At 41.0% G+C, this 20439-nt stretch overlaps 1 protein-coding gene across 1 annotated transcript in view; it reads left to right on the plus strand.

Moving 5' to 3' along the window:
- LOC129778956 (neural/ectodermal development factor IMP-L2) overlaps positions 1-20439 on the plus strand; it is a 46693-nt gene that overhangs the window by 497 nt on the left and 25757 nt on the right. The gene's annotated exons all lie outside the window — the stretch shown is intronic.

The following is a 20439-nucleotide window of genomic DNA, read 5'->3' on the forward strand; positions in this document are numbered from 1 at the left end:
CCTGTATTCTGTATTCTCTCTCAGTATGTTGCTCCAGTGTTATAGCCAAATAGTCGTTAGAAATGCTGCAGGAAAGGGATAGAAACAGCCCCAGGACTATCCACCGGCACCGATTTGAGTGTACATTTTTAGTGCGATGATTGATTTTTCGAAGAACTGTGAAGTTGTGTTGATGTTGGGCATATACAATTCAACTCTCTATCCACCGGCACCGATTTGAGTATACATTTTTAGTTTATGTCAGGTGATTAATTGTATTCGGAGTAAAACTAGAATGGTTGTTCAAATTTTACAATTATTTTTTAGTATTTGAAGAATTCTGATAAATAATACCTAGTGCACCAATTTTCGGTTCAGCAAAGAGAAATGATGAAAATGATCATTGCCAATGAATTAAATTGCTCGCATCTTATTCGGGTTACAAATATATTATAAGAAAGATTTTGTAGAGAAATCTCTTGAATCTAAAGTGTGCAAAAATTCTTAGAATTGATTCGATACAGGAATTTGCAACGTCATATAAAATTCACATGGTTAAACACTTCTTCTGGTATGAAATGAGTAGCCGGACAGACTGTTAGTTTATTCGATGGTTATGAATATAATTGATCATCCATCCACTCCCCCGCTTTGAAACTGTGAATTAGATTTACGAATATACTGGAATATTTAATATCAAATGTGAATAAGTAGGGAAACAGTTTGATTCCCTCGTGTCAATATTGTTACATTACATTGTGTTCATCCGCTATGTCAAAAGATAGATAATATACTTGTTTTGGTGTCCTTCTACCTTAGGACCATGAGGTTAATGTGAAATATTATAATTGTTGGTGTAAGTGCATGGGTGAGATACACCAAATTAGGTCCTTGTTCCGTTTTTACAATTTAATTGGGGAATAGCTGAGTGTGGATTAGCGTGGTGTTTCATACCGTCATAACACTCACGACGGTGAGATGACACCGGATATGGATGGATATTTAAAAAAAAACCATGCCCATAGTACGGTTCCAGATAAAAGTTTGTGTTGCATAGTGAAACTCCCTTTTTTAATTACCATAGGGTCGGCTTACGTACGACTATGCGATCAATGAACACTTTCATGTATTGTCACGCGATCTGCGATAAATTTGCTCGAAGTCAGGACTCCGTCCTGTTCTTGGACACACAGATAATTTAAAACTGTCATTGGATATCCCAAAAATAATCAATTCAGTAACATTTGTCTCAGTGCTAAAACTCAAGATCTATTCAGTATTCATTACGTTCACACTTGTACGAGACACCAAGGAAACTAAGCAAAGAATCGACTCAAACTTCAGATAACATAATCCTTACATGAGGAAGAACACATATTTACCTTTGATAAACAATAAACTATTGAAACAATAGGGACCAGCGGTCTTCCTGGCTCTCTGTTGAAAATAGTTTTGGCGGCTCTTTCATCCGGCATTCTGGCCAAATGTCTCACTGTAACCTGCCACGTTGTATTACATTCACTATTTATACTCTATATATATATAAACATGCGAGCTGTATCGCGAGTCATACGTCTGCGCCACACTTCATTTCCAGTTTACCGCCGAGTATTGAATGCAACACTTTACGCTCAAAAACACCTAGCCCTAGTTAACCGGCTTCCTTCAATATCCATGCTTAATGTTCATAAAGGGCAACCGGGAGGATCAGCCTTCTATACAGCACTTGTTTCGTGCGAGTTTGCAGACTCTGGGACTTCAGCTGACTACGTAGTTCGTAGAAAGTTCTGCTAGCAGCTGCAATTCGTCTTTTGACTAAACGACTCACATCGTCGTCACAAGTCACGAGTGTATAGGGATACCATCTGTCCCGATTTAGAAGGACATGTCCTGATTTTGAGATTCTTTTGGGGCATTCTGATTTATTTTTCATATTCATTTGTCCTAATTTTTATATAAAATTCAATTGTTGCCAATAGCGATATGCCCATTTTGTCATTTTGTTGAAACAGAAGTTTTGAATGAACCATTACAGTTAAATTTGATTTGGAAAAGCATATTCAAACACTGAAACATTGCAAGAATCTCCAATTGGGATCCACTCCCAAATCCAGGCTGAATTTTGTGATGTAAAAATAAAATCGCTCAGAGGATTATGGCATCAGAAGGAGCTCTTGTGTTTCATACATCATAGAAGGTTCAAATCCATCGATTGTCTTCGGCACACTATTGCGCAAGATATTTGATGACTCTGAAACCAGCACTCGTACAGAACAGAAGTCATCATCTCCGGATTGATGTGACGGGTATCCTGATTTTTCACTCCGACTAGATGGTATCTCTACGAGCAGTGATGGCATTTTCACTGAAATTTCATGCCTAAACTGAAGATACAGTTACCACCTACCAAAGAGACACCATGCGCTTTTCTCTTTCACCGGCGAATATATAAAAAAACAGTGTGCGCTAGTTGGAAAAAATCTTGGTGCGAGTGAGCTACACTCTCTTCACTCTATTAACTATTGGGAGTTAGAGTGTGCGAAAACCTGTGTTCAGCACTGAAGCGCGCTGATCCGCAATCTGCCACAGTGAGGAGACTACACTGATGCGTAAACTGAAGAGTGCATTATTATTTGACATATAATCCACCTTTTCAGCGAACCACAGCGTTGAGTTAATTGTAAGTAGGCTGGCCAAACGTACCGTTTTTTATCGGACAGTACCGTTTTTTCGATCCTTTTTTATTGTCCCGTCTTTTTGTCAACTTGTACCGTATTTTTAGTATAAAGAAAAAAATAATTATTAATAAAAATTATTAAAAAAAATTAATATATATATATATATATATATATATATATATATATATATATATATATTTATTTATTTCTTTGTCATTATTTTCAATAACACAGTGCTGCAAAAATCATTTTTTTCTTCTTCCAGAAGCTTCTGGTTTTTTCTTCTGTCAGCAGAAGTATTTAATGGACTTCGGCGCAAATCTGGATGTCCTTGAGTTTAAGCCTTCTTCCCCCTAATGGAAAGCGATACATCATTTTGAATTTTTGAAAAATCTGATATGAATCATATGAATCAAAATTCTAGGCTTTCGGGATACCTTATCTGATTGAAGACGTCTAAAGTTGTAGTCATGACTTTCTCATATCTCGATCTAAAGTTTGAGTTTCAGATCATCCTGACACCGTACGAGTTATCCTAATGTGACCAAAATCCTTGAACGGTCACCAATGAACTAATTTTGACAAACCATGAAGTTCGATTGCTCGAATGCTGGGATTTGATTCTGGTCATAAAGTAGTCACTTCTCTCGGAAACCTGATCCGGAACAAATCCGGTTTACGTCAATAAGGTCATATAGGTTTGAATTAATCACGAATAAGCTATTTTTGAAAAATCATGAAGTTTGATACTTCAAATGACGGTTTTTTTGTTGTTTTAGGTTCTGGAATCTATGGCCCCTAAACATGTTGCCGCCATACGAAACTTGCCGTTTCCGAGGAAACTGAGCCGCAACATTGGCTGTCTAGTCAAGCAAAAAAGTTCTATTTCATGGTGCTTTTTTGTTAAATTGATTTTTTTTCACTTGTTTAAATAGTAATTGTAACTATCTGATTACTATTTCAATTCGTAGAGAATCAACTGAGTGTGAATTAAAATGTTTTGTGTCTATTACTATTGTTTTGATTTGTTGAAAATATGTTTCTTTATAATGCTTAAAAATGGAAACGAAAATGCTGTTCAGAAAAGATACCTTCAGAAACCTTCAAAAATATGGTGAGCAGATCCGGTGGATAGCGATGACTACATTGCGACGTTTAGTTTTGAGCCAAACACAAATAAAAGATCATTAAAAAAGCCAGGGGAAAAATTGTGACACCGTGTATTTTTTTTTGGAATTGGAATTTGGGTTTAAATTTCTCTCATTGTATTCGCAGAAATTTTACACAGCTATCATCGACATAAAATCGAATGTTTGATATTGAAAGCTTCGCTGTGACAGTTCCCAAACATTTTCATACACAACTGAAGAGTTGAACAGTAAATAGTATGCCAAATTGCTTGATCATGGTAACACATGATTAAAGCAATTAAGAAATCTTGGATCTTTTCGAGAGGAGGAATGTCCTGCGCAATTATTTTGAAACCCCAGGCGGTGAACTACTACCTAATCTACCAGAGATCAGTTGGTGGCCTTCCAAACATTTATTGCCTTGTTGAAAAAGACGAATCATTGAATGTTCTGTTATTTCTGATGATTTTACATTAGTTTTCTTAATAGTCTAGTTGATTACGATGATACACAAAAAAGTCGCGACTCCATGTTGGACAAAAATTCGATGTGGCAAGTGAAAATTTCTAAAAATCCTGATTTGCTTTGCAAAGTCTCTCCACGATCTGAATATGAACGGATAAAGTCGTAGTAGAGAACAAAGTAGGTAATTCTAAGAATGTTCAATTGTTTGGCTATATTCCATGTTGTATTCACTCATTCATGAAATTCTACAAAAATCGCATTTTTTTGCTAACGTGACCTGTTTTTATTCCTGAACTATTTGGTAAGCCTATAGTAAGTCACTTCTGTTCTTTTACCTGTGCGCATTCTTCATCCAAATGATTATTTTGGACCACACGTAGGGGAAATGGGGGGAATTCTGAAGCAAATAATAATATAATATATATATATATATATATATATATATATATATATATATATATATATATATATATATATATATATATATATACATATTAGGCTGTCAAAAAAGCCCTGCGGTATTTTTTTTTGAATTTTCATTTGTTCATAAAATTAGTTACAATCATCTGTTTTAAGTCAAATATGCGCCGTTTTGTTCGATGACTTGTTCCCAACGAGTGCAAAAGAACCTCCCATCCGAGCTCCCGGAGCTTCTGGCGCGTCACCAAAGAAGTGTGTGGCCTCGCGTTGTCCTGATGGAAGACAATGCGGCCTCTGTTTATCAAAGATGGCCTCTTCTTCATAAGTGCTACCTTCAAGCGGTCCAGTTTTTGGCAGTACAGGTCCGAATTGAGCGTTTGGCCATAGGGAAGCAGCTCATAATAGATTATTCCTTGACACTCCCACCAAACACACAGCAGAACCTTCCTGGCCGTTAATGAGGGCTTGGCCACCGTTTGAGCCGCTTCAGCGAGCTTCGACCACGACCGTTTGCGCTTCACGTCGTCGTAAGTGACCCACTTTTCATCGCCAGTCACCATTCGCTTCAGAAACGGGTCGATTTTGTTGCGATTCAGCAGCGATTCACATGCGTCGATACGGTCAAAGATGTTTTTTTGCGTCAACGTGTATGGCACCCATACATCGAGCTTCTTTGTGAATCCAAGCTTCTTCAAATGGTTAATAACGGTTTGATGACTTATCCCCAGCTCTTGGCCGATGCTACGGCTGCTACTATGCCGGTCTTTCTCTTCTAATTCAGCGATTTTGTCGCAATTTTCGACGACAGGCCTTCCGGAGCGTGGCGCATCTTCGACGACCTCTACACCAGAACGAAAACGTTGAAACCATCGTTGTGCGGTGGAAATGGAAACTGTATCGGGTCCATAAACTGCACAAATTTTATTGGCAGCTTGAGATGCATTTTTGCCTATGTCATAGTAGTACTGTAAAATATGTCGGATTTTCTTTTTATTTTGCTCCATATTTGCGATACTATAACTCACGAACGACTTAACCAAACAAAACACTGTCAAGGACTATATTATAGCGCGCAAAAATACCTTTCCAACAAGCTATAGTATGACTCGATACAATTAATACAACTAGAACTACGCGCTTACAACGACATCTCGCGGAAATACCGTAGGACTTTTTTAACAGTATACTTTTTTTTGTATACTGAGCTACATTTGTTTTCTCTCAATCAATAATGTTGATTCATTATATCAAGCTTCAAATTACCAAATATATCATAAAATGAAAGAGATGGTTTTTGGACATTAAAATTTGATGCGGGGCGATTTGGACCGGCTGTGGGGTGATTTGGTCCAACATACTTATGTTTCTGTAAAGTATTTTGGGATAATGTTACAATCAGTATCAGTGTTTTGGGATCGATACCAGGTGTATTGGCCAGACTCCATACCAGAAAAAATGCATTGAGACCATTTCGAATTCTACATCAATCTTTTCACTGTTGTTCGAGCATTTTTAAACACTTTCGATGCTTGATCAAAGGAAATCCTTCCTTGATGGCCTGTGTTGCTCTTCCAAGCTCCTCCTTCTTCCAACGTTGTTTGCCCATTCTTTTTTGTAACTCACCGGCATCTGGAATCAATTAGACCAAAGAAAAGCTTCAAATCTGTATGATCAATTCACCCCATAGAAACGTGTCCATGTCACTCCACACAACATGCTGAAAATTAAAATGCAAATAATTTAATTTACTGTTATCAAATTTACAGTTTCGCTGCATCAAATTATTCCTCTTCTGTAGGCGAACAGGACTTTACTGCACAATACACGAAAAGCTCTTAAAACCACGATCGGAGAACTCACATTTTCTGACGATCAAAGTGCTTGCTGTGTTCATGCTACAGTTTCATTCCACCTGTCGAATTTTACCAAAGTTTTTTTACGTTAGGTACATACGGTTCAACAAAAGAAGGAGATGACACTATAAAAAATCCAAGTTGAGCCGTACTTTTTGAGATAAAGGGGTGGTCCAAATCACCCCGTATATCCAACTCACTCCGTGTTACCCTATTTACTACCAAAATTTCGTGACTGTGTTGACAAAACGTTTTGCAAGCCTCAAATTGCAAAAATACCACATCCTTCAATGTTATTTTTTTCCAAACTAAGCATGATTGAAATTTCCAATTATACTCGGTATATTAATTTAATGTTTTGTATTATCCCTTGGTCAATTGGTTGGGCTGTTGAATTCGGTGGCAAAAAACATTTATCAGTTCATCATCAGAGAAAATTTCATCTCCAAAATGGTACACCGTTGTATATTAGAAAAACGGCCTTGTGTTGTAGTCTTTTCCGGATCAAAAAGTGACAAACTCCCGCAACAAACTCATTTTGAACCATTCACTTAATAGTTACCGGTTCATTCAGGCATTAGCGGATCCTCGATAGTACACTGGAAGAGACTTACATTTGAAACACCGAGGGTTTTTCGATTTTCCCGGATTCCCGGCTCATTTCACAGTATGAAAGAGAAAGTTGCTCAGTATCACTTATAGATATTGATCCTGAGCTTATGAGAATAGGTATGAGGGGCTTTCCAAAGAAAAACTTGGTATACGCTACAAATCCCAAGTAAGAAAATTCTCCGAGAATACGACTAATCACTTGAGGCGGCAAACAATTTTTCTGCTTAAATTCCATGTTTTGTTCAATAATTCAACGACGAGAGAGGGAGACACATTCGGACACTTTTTTTCCTTGATTTTTCATATTTTTTGTAAACTTAAAAAAAATCTGAATTCATCCTGGTTGTCATTGGGACATCAATGTATCATATGAGCGCGTTAGAGGTGTGCGTTGATGAGATTATGAATGGTTTATTCGAATTTTTGAAAATAGCCTTTTTATCCGAATGTGCCCATCTGTGGGGCAGTTTCGGACAGTCCTGGGGCACTTTCGGACAAGGAGAAAAAAATAATAATTTAATTTTTATCAACAATTACTTCCGTTTCCTCTTATTTCCAGCATATTCTGCATTTTTCTGTTTATCAGTATTTGTCTGAAATGAACATGCTTGCTACGAGAGTCAGTAAAAATTTTCGTGATTTTGCTTTATTCCGTTTCCGAGTGGTGGTTTTCCGCGGTGAAGTTTTTGGAAAAGGTCCAACCTTTCCCAGGGACAAAGTTGCCAAAGTAAAATCTATCTGTGCTGTAGACGCAATGTTTTGCAGCATTGTTGTATTACCCGATGAGTCAGTTGCTACCTCCGCTCCAGTAGGTGAAATCATTTGAGCATTCAAAATCCTTGACCGAAAAAACCTTTTTTGAAAATGGATAGCAACCTGTCATTTTGAATCCAGCTAGGATATTCCTCAGATTGCAAGAAGCATTATAAGCCGATGCAACTATACCTGAAAGGTCGTGTATAGAAATAGTTTTTCCAGGATGGTTGAGTAGCCAATCGTTCTGGGAAACTGAGAGCTTTTGCTTGAAAAGAGCCATAACTGAAACATCCAGCGGTTGTAAGCGATTTGTGACATAAGGTGGAAAAGATACATAAATTGTGCAATTTTCTCGGCAATATTTAATTGTTTCCAAAGTGCAATGACTTTTTGATAGATTTTTGATTTTATGAAATTGATTTGTTTACGTTGCTTTTTGCTACCTTTTTCAAATGTTCCAGAAAATTGAGAAACAGTTTTCCCGTTATGCAACCATTAGTTGGGGGATTAGCAAAGACAATGGACCTAGTTGGACCACCTGTGAGCTAGAATCATGAAAACGTTCTATTTGAATCTAGTTCGATAGCTATTTCCGTCTTATCTTCGTTGATGCTGGTTCTATCGGTTTTCTTTTTGTAGCTTGGAACCATCATTGGTTCTGAGAATCAGACTAAATTTATGTTAGTTAGTAAACAACAATCAGACACAAATTTTATGAGATATTAAACAGTGTCCGAATGTGCCTCGTGAACGATGTCCGAATATGCCCCACCACCATCCGAAGACAAATAATAATAAATTATATCTAATAAATAGACCTTTATTTCCAAGTTGCATGCACGTTTTTTCATTTAATTCGCAAAGGATTTAGGGAAATACTTACAACTTCAAGCTCAAAAGTATCGAAACGTGTATGAAAAAGGGCACTGTGTTGTTTTCGTAAGTAATAAACGACCAGGATATGTCAAACCATATGACAGCTGTTGGTGGCTATTAACTTACTTATATTTTTAATTTCGTTGAAAGTTGTACCACTTAATTTTTACAAGCGCTATCCGAAGCTGCCCCCCTTTCCCCTACATTTTGTATGAGCACATTAATTGGATGAGGACATCGAGGATAAGAGATGATGCGTGGAATGAAGATAGGAGTTGAGTCTTGATCATCTAACTGATATCACGTGTATTTATTCACTTATCAAGAAAACCGAAACATTACAATAAAGAGGACAACTGAATCAAGAGTGAATACTGGACAAAGACGTTTCCAACATGAACTATTTCACATGTTGATATTCTTTGATGTTTTGACCACCATTATTGATAGTTTTATGGGTTTTGTACAATGTACAATTGACCAAAAAACATAATTGGGGGTATTTTCCGCCACTCTGGTTTTTTGCCCACCTATTTTCAATATGACAAGATATAGTCAGATGAAGTAAAGAAAGAAATAATGATAGGGTTATCAGATTAAATTTCCTATTCTAGTGATGGGTTTACCTAATTTGAGTGCTCTGGCAAGAAACCGCATTTGAGAATTCAGCCGATCCCAATCTACGACAGACGCTATATGAGTCATATCTTCATTACATTCAACAGCTCAAGCTCCCTTCCTAACACACGACCTAAGATCACACTAGCTTTCCCATCATTCCGAAGATTACTCGTACTCGAGATATACGGATATGAGTTACTGAGGAATGGTATGTCATCACAAATTAACCCTCAAATTTAAAACTGTCTAAAAAGATCTCCTTTTCTCAAATTTTTTTTTGTTTTAAAAAAAAGATATTGAAATCAGTGATAACCAGTGCTCAGAGATAACTATTTCATTGGTTTATTTTTCTGAAAGTAGTGAACTAACTATAAACATGCTCTGACATCTCCAGAAAACGAAGAATCGAAGTGACTATGACTTGGACAATACTTAGCAAATCACTAACCTTACCTTAAACTCGTTTTAGTAAAAAAAAATATTTCTCGCTTGATCACATCCACACGGTGGCTCAATGAAATTTTTTTACCTATTTAGAGCTTCATGATTAGGGCATAACTCCGTAGATAAAGGGTAGGAAAGTTATTCTCACATTAAAAAATAATAGTAGAACGACAAGAAAAACCGCTTTGTTTGGGGTACGTTGTCACTCCTGTTTCATATGATGTGATGTAAACAATCTTCGGACAACACCCTTTCGGTACATCGAATCACGTGAGTCGTATTGTTTGTACACATCACATCCGACTTGTATTCTATTGTAAAATCTCGTGACTCAGCTTATCTCGCGGCGTTCGAAACCGCTTTTATCAGCTTCGTTACTGGAGCAAGATTTTTTCGTTTCATTTTTTTGCAGATTAGTCACATGCATACCTAGAAATAAGAATAACAAACAAACGAACGTAATGGTGCGTTACAGACCTGTTTAATTTCCATCTAGTGATTCTGTAATCAGTTAATATTAACTAGAACAGTTTACAGAAAGCATTTTTTTTTTATTGTTGATTTTTTTCCAATGGTTTTTTTCCACTTTGGAAAATCACAACAAAAATTAATTTCGAGATTCATTCCAACATTTGTTATAAATCATTTGTTATGAATCAGACGTACATGATAATTATATTGATGGCTCAATTTGCTTAGTATTTTGATAAGTACTGACGTTGGCTTGTCTCGGCTCCATGTATGGCAGGATTTCAGCTCGCCCGCTGATAAGGAAAATGATACTACCATAAGATTAATTCTTTTCTAGGAAACACCGCCCATCTTTTCATCGTCCAAATTAATGGTAGATGGTGCGAACGCTACTGAAAATGGTCTTGATTAAATTCATAGACCTTATGGAGCGAAGATTGAAAATTAAGAACAATTAAAAAAAGTTCTAATTGATCTGCCGAATGAAACGTAGGCAATCTGATAGACGATGTCAGTGGTTGACTGTCTGTGATAATGAAATTTCACTCAGAACTTAGTTGAGCTGATTTGAATCCCAGTGTATATTATAATTTAACAATTATCTGAGTTGAAGCAAAGACATTACTCGGTGCGTCTTGGTTCCGGTTACGATGGACATGGTGTCTATGTAGTTAGATGAGGAAGGGTATCCCCGATAATTACAATAACTCATATGCATATGAAAGTAAAATTCTTTTGTTCACAAGGACGAAGTAACCATGTATTCAGTTCAGTCCGACAACGCTGCTCTCGTCACCTCTCACAGGCTGTTGCACAAGTTTTGACAGTAACATTACACTATTTCCATTAAATCACTCAAATCGTCGACCCGCAACTGACCCGTACACGCCCAACCGCCGCTGGCCGACGGCAATCGTAAAGATTACGTGTAGGGGATGACGAAAGAAGCCACTGCGCGGATCTGCGGCAAAGATGAGGGAGACATATTCAAGAATGTGTAGATGAATGAAGCCGTATGTTTGATTTGAATTAAAGTTTCACCCGCTTTCTTATCACTGTGCCACCCATCACGTGTAAGACTATGTATACACAGCTTCTGCGCCGTATTACAAAGGCGCAATGATCCGTTTTGAAACCGGATCGAACTGAAACGTTTAGTAAATTAATCCAAGCTAGACAGAACTACAGATTGTATCAAATTTGATTGCCGGGACGAAATACGAGTGCGATTAGCCCCTGAGTGATGCGAGTGATGACTGAGCAACTTTCTACGATGTACCAACGTACTCGTGATGTACTGCAATTTGTGGTAAGATGTGATAAATTTAAATACTTGAAACATCACGGTGCAAACTTTCACTTCGAGGGGAGCTTAGGTTTTACTGAGTGCCGAAGGATTCGCGGTATGTCCAAATGTTTTTAGGGGACTTATATTGAACTCATCATCTTCAACTGATCATTATTTCTTTCAAATGTTGACTGTAGCAGCGGATAACATGGCTCATTCTAAAGTTTCAGTTTCGACGACGCGTTCGCGTGGTAGAGTTTGTTTCAAGTTTATTTCAATTTATTCGGTCAATAGCTCGAGTAACGTTTGCATTAAAAAAACCTTTTTTCGGATGATGATAAAAAAATGAGACAGATAATTGAATTTGATAAACTTTCCATGGAAGGTAATTATATTAGCTATAAAGGGGGCCTTTGATTCAGTCTCAATAGAGGTCCTGTCAGACAAATTACACTCTCGGGGTCTGCCGCCTCTATTGAATAATATGTTATATAACTTGCTTTGTGAGAAACATTTGAATTTTTCTCACGGGGATTCGACAGTAAGTCGGGTCTCCTATATGGGACTCCCCCAGGGCTCATGTTTAAGCCCCCTTTTGTACAACTTCTATGTAAGCGACATCGACAATTGCCTTACACAAAATTGCAGCCTAAAACAACTTGCAGATGATGGAGTGGTGTCTGTCGTAGGATCAAACGAATCCGACCTGCAAGGACCCTTACAAGATACTTTGAACAATTTTTCAACCTGGGCCATTGGGCTAGGGATCGAATTCTCCACGGAGAAAACAGAGATGGTGGTTTTTTCTAGGAAGCATAGACCAGCAAAACCAAAGCTTCAACTTTTGGGTAAACCGATCACTCATGCTATGTCATTCAAGTATCTTGGGGTCTGGTTCGACTCCAAATGTACTTGGGGGCCCATATTAGGTATCTGAGTAAAAATGCCAACAAAGAATAAACTTTCTCCGTACAATTACCGGCACCTGGTGGGGAGCCCATCCCGAAGATCTTATAATGTTGTATCGAACAACTATTCTCTCAGTGATGGAGTATGGCAGTTTCTGTTTTCAATCAGCTGCCAAAACACACCTCATTAAACTCGAGCGAATTCAAGATACTGAATTCTCCGTATCGCGTTGGGATGTATGCCCTCAACGCATACCATGAGTCTCGAGGTTTTGGCAGGCCTACTCCCACTAAAAGATCGCTTCAATTTATTATCTCTTCGGTTCCTCATCCGGTGTAAGGTTATGAACCCATTGGTGATCGGAAATTTTGAGCACCTGATCGAGCTAAATTTTCATTCTGGATTCATGAGCTCATATCATGAATTCGTCTCCATGCAGGTTGATCCTATATTCCCAACCGTGTTTGTTTTCCTGACTACATCAATTCCTCTGTACATTTTGATCTGTCCATGAAGCAAGATATCCATGGAATTCCAGATTGTCATCGATCGGGGATCGTTCCTACGATTTTCGAAGCAAAGTATGGGCGTGTCAATTGTGATAATATGTACTTTACTGATGGGTCCTCTATGAATGAGTCCACAGGATTTGGAGGCACCTCACACAGTCTTCAGTATCCTTGCTCAGTGTATATTGCTGAATTGGCAGCAATACACTGGGCGCTGGACAGCGTCGCCTCACGACCTGTTGAACACTATTACATTGTAACCGATAGTCTGAGCTCTGTCGAAGCTATCCGTTCAGTGAGGCCGGAAAAGCACTCGCCGTACTTCCTTGAGAGAATACGAGAAATTTTGAGTGCTTTATCCAGACGCTGTTATGTCATTACCTTTGTCTGGGTCCCTTCACATTGCTCAATTCCGGGTAATGAGAGGGCTGACTCATTAGCAAAGGTAGGTGCAATTGAAGGCGAAAATTATCAGCGTCAAATCGCCTTCAATGAATTTTATTCTTTAGTTCGTAAATATACCATCGCAAACTGGCAACGTAAGTGGAACGAAGATGAATAGGGCCGGTGGCTCCACTCAATTATCTCTAAGGTTAGCCTCAATCCGTGGTTCAAAAGTCTGAACTTGAGTCGGGACTTTATTCGCACCTTCTCCCGACTCATGTCCAATCACTGTTCGTTAGACGCGTTGCTTTTTCGTTTTAATCTTGCCGACAGCAATCTCTGCGGTTGTGGCCATGGTTACCACGACATCGAACACGTTGTTTGGTCGTGCGAGTTGTATCTTGTCGCCAGATTGAATTTAGAAAACTCCCTTCGGGCTGGAGGAAAGCAGTCCAATGTGCCAGTGAGAGATGTGTTGGCTCGGTTAGACCTTGATTACATGTCCCAAATATATGTTTTCCTTAAAGCTATCGATCTTCGAGTGTGATTGTTCATACATCCTTTTCCCCTCCTTTTCGTCCTTCGCGAGCTATCGGTTCCCTTCCTACTAACATTAGAATAAGTTAAATTGTAAATAGATATTAGATGTAAGGATAGTTTTAAGAATTGAGTGTGAAGTGTCAGTGTGAATGAGAATGTGAATGTGAATGTGAATGTGAGTGCGAGTGTAAACACACATCTCCTTACATCCCATCCTTTTCCTAATGAAAATGTGTCACCCTTCTAAACTCGAGTCGACCGCGAGTAATCGGTTTCCTATTTCATTAACCATAGAATTAAGGAAACAACATGTTGATATATGCTAGTTGAAATATAGTTAAGAGTTTGGCTCCATTAAACTTGTGTAACTGAGCCTGTAAAAATAAACGGATTAATAAAAAAAAGACCTTTATGACGATTATCGTCTTTTTCAATCTATATCTATATTTAATCTAATATAGGCATGCAAAAGTACAGTATGGTGTTTTCTCACTAATTTGCCTCCCTTTTATTAATATTCAGTTCGATCAGGAAAGTTATGCTACATCGGATAATGTTTAAATAGGTTCTGCTATCGAAACGTTGACCAATAAATATTTATCAGTATGAAAAATTTCACACAACGCAGTAGCTGATTTCAATACCAATTCGATCAAGTTTTACATTAGACTCTGCAATCAAGTTCTAAAACATTTCAATTTCAATAATTCTTTAATTATCCACATGGCGATAATTGATCCAACTATTGTCATGGAAAGGAAGCATATGTAAATTGTCCCTCTTCTACAAAGTCTTCCAAATATTTACGATCGAAATGATATCCAGGAAGTAGAACAGGAAGAAAAAGCTATGCGAGGAAATCTAGCTTTCAATCGGAGTTTCATCGAATAAGTCGTTAGCGTTGATTGCACGCACGTTCTTTTGGAAGGAAGATACACTCCATGTTAAAGACTGCTTCTACGACTTGATTGAGGTTATCGAAACTGACTCCAAAACTGCCTCAATTGAGACAAATCATAAAAGCAGAACCTTGTAGGATATTCTGCCGACGGAGCTAATAACATGACCGGCCCCAAAAAGTCATTAGGAGCGTATTTAAGGAAAGACTGCACAGACTTGTTAACACTAAAATGTATTTTCCATAGTATGTTACTGTATGCATCATATGTATGTAAACACATGCCTGAGAGAATCGAGCAGCTGTGTAAAGACATATACTCCTATCTAAGCTGTAGTCCTTTACGAATTAGTAAGTTAATATATAGGCTAATATATAGGCTACCGACTCTACATCCAACTTTGGAATTATACTCTGACAACCCTAATTGTATACTGCCTCTTATCGGACTACGAGAACTTCAGACTTGTAAACTTGTACATAGTGTTATTAATGACAATAAATCCCACCACAACCTTGAAATCCCTACAGCAAACCACCGACACAGCACACGACAAGCCCAGAATTTAGTACGAAGTCGAGCAACGACTAGTATAGGCCAGCATCGCATTCTATTCTATGGACCGTCTCGTTTCAATGTATTACCGTCTGAAGTCCGACTTATCACACGCTCTGACCTCTTCAAAAAGAAATTAAAGGAACATCTAAAATCGACAATAAACGCTTTCATAATTTGAACAACGAACAAGCATAACAATTCCTGTAATAACTCTCCATGTTCACAAATTCTTTCTCTAAGTACGAGTGCCAGTTCTATTCATTGTTAATGTTTTCCTAATTATTGATATTATGTTGTGTTGTAATTATACTTGGATCCCTTAAAAGAAATTTATTTTTCACTGGGATCCAAACATCGTCCCTTTTATGTCTTCCCGTTCACCCTTTGGCGTCCCTTTCTTTGTGTGTTTTGTCTTTTTTTTCAATTTAATAAATGGTGCCCAACTCCAGGAAGCTCATAACAGAGTTTCTTCGAGATGGGGGTGAGCGGAGGGAAAAAATAAAAAAAAAAAAAAAAAAAAAAAAAAAAAAAAAATTCAAATGGGTTCTCAAATGGGGATCAACATAGGGTAGGAGCCTGCCTGTTGGTCTCAAATGTTCCTATCTCACGCCTCCACGAAGATCATATGACGACATTTTTAGATCGGGCGTGAACTGGAAACACACACCTGGTCTTGGCTCCGAGAACGGGTGTCGAAAGTGGCTAAGTGAGGGGGTGCGAGCGAGTCAGAGCGCTATATCTCTCCCGGGGAAGGCCTCCCGGGTCATGGAGGCCTTGCCAACCCGCTGTCTCCCGGGCAAAGGAGATACACCCAATAAAATGGAGCTACGATCACGAAGAATAATTAGAATGCGATCACCCGAGGAGGGTCCCCGAACTGGAGCTGGTCCTGGAACGGGCGTAAGAGCGAGCGGCCAGCGGCTGGAGGGCGATGTGCAAGAGCGGGCCACCAGCCGGGTTCAACCCGAAGAGCTACCGCCACACGGAAACAGCAGCCATCGACATCACCCAAGAAACGCTGCGCCTACGAGACGTGTTGCGACTGCCAGACGACAGTCGTCCACACTTGTGGGTACCACTAGGCGCCGGATCATGTGGACACACGAAATGAATGAATTCGTGATCCGCGCCTATTACATCTGCACTGCTTTGGAGACGGACATGAGCGGTCGCCCTCGAATACTAACAATGTTCGAGGAAGCGTATCCAGAGTTCGTCGGGAGGCTTGATCAGAACGCGATGAACGCGAGGCGTAGAGCGATAGTACGCAACAACATGCTCTCCCAAACGCAAATCGACGAGATCAAGCAGCAGGTGCAGAGAGAAATAAGCTCCAGGAACAACAGAGCAAGCGATGTGTCGAGACGAAGTTCAGTACGGCTGAGCAATTCATTCGCGAGTGGGGCACGCGAATCAGCACCAGTGGAGGCCACAGTACTACAACCCCCTGAGCCGGAAGACCCACAGCCAGATCAACAACTACTACGCGATCTGGTCTTCCACTACGACGAGGCGATCTCACAGTTCCGCGACACAGACCCATTGTCGCGCCCCAGGATCCCGAAGTTGCAGCATTCCCGCAGGCTGACAAGTGCAGTAAAGCTCATGAACGAGCACGTTCTTCCGCTGCACTTGGTTGATGCTGAGAACATGGAGGAGCTGCAACTGAAAGTTTACTGTGCTGCTGTGGCGACCGCCAAAAGTTTAGGATACCGTATTAGGCCAAGAGGCGGACTGCTCCAACATCTCCGTGAAAGGCGTGAGCCTCCATGGCGAAGGAGATTGGAGCAACGGATCCTAAACAAGCGCGCCGCAATTGGAAGACTGATGGCGTACAAAAGAGGCAGCAGATCGGCGAAATTATGTCGCCAAGTTGCTGTGATCGTGCGGCCTACTGAACTTCGCCAGCTGGGAGCTCACCAGCTGACGGAAAAACTCGACACACTGGTACAGCAATTGAGCGTCCTAACTAAACGGCTGAAACGTTACTCTGACTCTGCAAAGCGCCAGGAACAAAATCGGATGTTCAGAGATAACGAAAAAGCGTTCTACGACCACATTAGCGACGAGAAGCCCGACTACCGCGAAGGTTTGCCAGATATTAGCGATGTGACGAACTTCTGGGCTGGTATTTGGGAGACCCCAGTACAACATCGCGACGGGCAAATGTGGTTAAGACGGGAGGAGGAGAGTTGTGGTGAAATTGGAGAGATGCCAGCTATCATCGTCGAAGAGAACGATGTCCGCGAAGCCTCGCGGTACCTGAGGAACTGGGCAGCACCGGGCCCCGATGGTGTTCAGAACTTCTGGCACAAGAAGCTGACCGTCGCACATCAAAAGATAGCTGAGTGCTTCAACAAGGTGCTACGTGACCCACACAACCTCCCTGAATTCGCCACCCGTGGCGTCACATTCCTCCTCCCGAAAGACAGCAACACATTGAACCCATCAAAGTACAGGCCGATAACGTGCCTATCGAGTCTGTACAAGATATTAAGCAGCATCATAACCGCCAAAGTTTCTGCCCACTGCGAACAACACCATATCATCGCAGAAGAGCAGAAAGGATGCAGAAAAAATACGCATGGCTGCAAAGACCAGGCCATCATCGACGCAACCATAGTCGGCCAGGCGGTTTATAATCAGCGGAACCTAAGCATGGCCTATATCGATTACAGGAAGGCTTATGACTCCATACCTCACTCGTTTCTCGTCCGGGTATTGGAGCTCTACAAAATTGATCCCGTCGTCGTTAGGTTCCTGCAGCATGCGATGAGGCAGTGGAGCACGTCTCTGCACCTTAGTGATGGGGAAAATGTGTTGCAGTCTAGAACGCTGCAGATAAAGAGGGGGATATTCCAAGGCGACTCTTTCAGCCCGCTTTGGTTTTGTCTGGCACTGAACCCCCTCAGTAGGACGCTCAATAGAAACGGTCATGGCTATAAAATAAGGTATGGCGACGGCGCCCACGAAGAAGTGACCCATACCTTTTACATGGACGATCTCAAGGTCTACGCTGATTCACGTCAGCGTCTAGGTGTAGCTATCCGGGTTGTCGAAGACATAAGCAGGGACATCTGTATGGAGTTCGGCCTCGACAAGTGTCGCTGTGTCCACCTGCTGAAAGGACAACTTACCGAATCCGGAGGCTACGAGGTCTATGACGGCGAGTTTATAAGAGACATGGTTCGTGGCGAATCCTATAAATATCTTGGATTCCGACAGCTCACCGGGATTCGCCACTCCGACATCAAGACGGAGCTGCGAGACAAGTTCTTGAGTCGAGTGAACTGTGTCCTGAGGACTTTCCTCAACGCGGGGAACAAGGTACGCGCGATCAACACATTCGCGGTTCCCCTGCTGACCTTCAGTTTTGGTGTAGTCAAATGGAGCAAAACTGACCTAGAGGACCTTGAGAGGAGGATTAGGAAAGCATTCAAAGAGGCCGGAATGCACCATCCTCAATCGGCACTGGAGAGAGTTTCACTACCACGCAAAGAAGGGGGACTTGGAATCGTCGACATTTCTGCACTGTGTGTTGCCCAGGTACGACAACTGCGCGAGTACTTCGCAGAACGCGCCAACCAAAACGCGCTATACCGGGCTGTCTGCGCCGCCGACAGAGGATACAGCGCTCTGCACTTGGCGCAAGCGGAGTACCAACTCAACTGCAATCTGCAGACAGTGGAGGAGAAGATTGCAGCTTGGAAGCAGAAGGCAGTGCATGGTGCCCACCCCCATCAACTGGATCGGCCACACGTCGACAAGGCCGCATCTAATCTGTGGCTAACGCGTGGTGAACTCTCTTCAGTAGTAGAAGCCGACATGATAGCCATCCAGGACAGGATAATGCCGACGAGAAACTGCAGGCGGTACGTCTGGCATCAAGACGTTGATGACATTTGCCGGATGTGCCATCAACCAGGTGAAAACATAGAACACATTATGGGAGGCTGTCCCGTTTTGGCCAACGCAGCCTACACCGAGCGCCACAACAACGTGGCCCGTATTGTTCATCGACAACTGGCGCTCCAATGTGCTCTACTGGAAGACAACGTACCAAACTACCGGTACCTGCCTGCACCTGTCCTGGAAAATGACCGTTTCAAGCTGTACTGGGATCGCACTGTTCTGACCGACCTCTCGATCCACCACAACCGGCCAGATATAATGGTTTACGACAAGAGCGACCGCAAAGTCACCATCATCGATGTCGCTATTCCACTGAACCAGAATCTGGAGGAGACCCACGGTCGCAAAATCTGCAAGTACCGACCATTGGCCGTGGAGCTCAAGGAACTGTGGGGGCTAAGGGAGGTCCCAAGAATTGTTCCAGTCGTTCTCTCTGGAACTGGAATTGTCCCGAAGACACTTCTGGAAGCGCTAAAGGTGTTGAATATGGAGAAGGAATTGGCCGGCATCCAAAAGTCGGTCATCCTTAGCACCTGCGCGATTGTCCGACAATTTCTCGGTCAGGACTGAAACAGCACGAGCATGCAGATACGTGCATTCCGCAGAGCCTAGTCCCCCTTTGGCATTCAGAAGCCCGGGGGCAGGTGAAAATTCTGGCTAGGTTCGCCTAGTTAAGAAGTGAGATAAGTCTGCCAAAAAAAAAAAAAAGTTGGTGAAATTTAAACTCTCTTTGGATTGAAACCCTCGAAAATGCACCCGTCAGCCACGCGCTGGCTTCCATTAGAAAGTGTTGTTAAAGGGCGAACACGAAATTATTGCGACACCGAAAATGTCATGCCAATTTTTAGGGTAGTTTTATACATATATTTACTTCAAAAATCAAAAGAAAAGTTAATCGATGGAGCCTTGAGTGTAAAATTGAACGCATTTTCGCTTGATGCCCTCCATCAAAGTCTTTACAGTGTCATCCGGTACCAGTTTCTCAGTTTTTTTTTTCCATTTTCTTAACATGTCCTTCTCGTCTTTGTCTGTCTTCATGCTCTTCCGAAGTTCCCGCTTCATTATTGCCCAGTACTGCTCCACCGGGCGCAGCTCCGGACAGTTTGGCGGGTTCCTTTGGAACAAAATGGACAGA

This window comes from Toxorhynchites rutilus, chromosome 3 (assembly GCF_029784135.1).
Source record: "Toxorhynchites rutilus septentrionalis strain SRP chromosome 3, ASM2978413v1, whole genome shotgun sequence".
NCBI lineage: Eukaryota > Metazoa > Arthropoda > Insecta > Diptera > Culicidae > Toxorhynchites > Toxorhynchites rutilus.